Below are 2121 nucleotides of genomic sequence, written 5' to 3' on the forward strand. Positions count from 1 at the left end.
ATGTGCGATACACTAGAGGGCAGGGCCCGGGCTGGGCTTGGGGCTCAGCAGTACAGCACTGCCCAGGGTGTGAGCCAGGGGGGGCGGGTGTCGGGGAGTGCAGCAGAGGCAGGTCTTTGTCCTGATGTCTGCTGGGGTGGCTGGGCCTTCACACAGCGCAGAGGCCGACGCCCCAGTAGTCAGCAGCAGCGACTTGTCCCCCCTGCTGGTCACTTGTGGAAACTCTTGCAGCAGGCTCTGGACCCCAGCTGGTCGGCCCTGGAGGGGACCCTCACCTTCTCTCCAGGTGAGTGGCCTAAACCCAGCTGAGATGCTGGGCAAAGACGCTGGACAAGGCCGCAGGGGATGTGCTCGTGCAGACGAGGGAGAGCTGAAGGAGGAGGAGGCTGTGTCTCTTTCGCTCCTTGCGCTGCCACTTCCCTGCCTGGGGTTTTGGTAAAGATCTGCTTCCCTGTGGCTGGCCAAGGACCCCCGGCTTGGGCTCACTGGTCACTTTGCTTTCTCCCTTTGCGTGGAGGAACTCACTCTTGCTGGGTCCCATGCAGTGGCGCTGCTCTTCAGGGTGTCCCCTTTTCCAGCCGAGAGTGGGGTGCTCAGGGGTGGGACCTGGGACTCAGTGGCTGGGTCCTGCAGGAGCCCCTCCAGGGCTGCCGGGGCCTGTCCAGCTGTGCACGGGTCTCTGGGCCCCTTCATCCTGTGGGCACCTTCGGCCATCCAGCAAGTTCTTATTTACTGCTGTCAGCCTGAGCTGGCCTCTGCCATTTGTACCCAAGGAACCCAAGCCAGGAGAGGGAGGGAGACCAGTCCCTGCTGTAAGGATCGTGGCTACGAGTGGGGGCAGGGCTGGGCGCAGCCATCTAGATGGCGGGAGGATGACCAGGATGGGGACACGAGCACAGGGAGAAAGGGGACACCCCTTCTCTCACTGGGCAGGAGTGCCGGCACATTCCTATCTGCATGGGTCTTCACACCCTGTGGGCTCTGGTGGGTGGGTTGAGGTGAGCCCACTGCAAAATTCCCACACTGCCAGCGGCTTGATCAAGACACCTGTGTCCTCATGCCACAGGCTAGGGGCACGAAGCCCGCTCCAGCTCACCGCTCTGCCTTTCCAGGAGCCTTTGTCCTCCTGGACCAAGATGGCAGCGTTTGCATTTCCGGCGGCAGAGGAAAGGGTGAACAGTGACAATCAGTGTGTGACGGCCATCTCAGCAAGGAGGCTCCTGGGACAGCCTCAGCACACTTCCGTGTCCAGCCCATGGGCCACGCTCAGTCCCGGGGACACCTGGCTCAAGGGAAGGCCGAACTGTGGCCACATTCAGGCGTGACGTGTGTGACTGCTGGAGTGGAGAAGGGACCTCTGGGGAGCGGCCTCTCACGTAGACAGGAAGAACGAAGCTCAGAGAGGTGAAGTCCCTGGTCCACGTGCCCTAGCCATGAAGCAGTGGGCAGGATTTGGGCTCACTCTGTTGGAGCTGTGCAGGTCACAGGGGAGCAGGAGGAGGAAGCTCCCCAGGGAGGTGGCGCTTAAGCTGTGCCTCCTGAGTTAGAAAAAGCGGGAAGACGGGCATCTGAAGGACACCAACTTCTGGAAGGAGTGTCTTGTCAGGGGCGCGTCTTTGAGGTTGCAGCTGACACGGCGCTCTGGGCACAGCCAGGCCACCTGCACATCCAGGAGACTTGCGGGTATTTCTAACCAGAGCTCATTTTTAGACACAGTGGCAGCCGTCCTTTGTTTTTCTCTGATGGTGATCTGCTCCCCCTTCTGGTGACATCAGCCATCCCCTGAGTTCGGTCCCAGTGGTGTGAGACTGGCTGACCCAACCAGGCCAGCAGCACTCTGGCTGGAGCACTCGGCCGAGGACTTCTGCACCAGGGCTGCCATGGGGATGGATGCACGGCCTCACAGGGGGTCTCAGGGATGAAACCTGCTGGGGACATAGGCAGCTCGGAGGCGAGCAGAGGCCACAACCTCAGGACCTCGTGAGGCCTGCACCCTGCTGTACCCAGAGCTACCCTAGCTGGGCAGTTGTCAAGCTGAGGGATCCTTCTCTGGTACAGACGGTTTGATGGTGTTTCTGAACACCTGAAGAGTGCTAAGAGGCAGAGACGTCAGACCTGTTT

The sequence above is a fragment of the Chinchilla lanigera genome, unplaced genomic scaffold (assembly GCF_000276665.1).
Source record: "Chinchilla lanigera isolate Chin_1 unplaced genomic scaffold, ChiLan1.0 scaffold00081, whole genome shotgun sequence".
In the NCBI taxonomy this organism is placed as follows: Eukaryota; Metazoa; Chordata; class Mammalia; order Rodentia; family Chinchillidae; genus Chinchilla; species Chinchilla lanigera.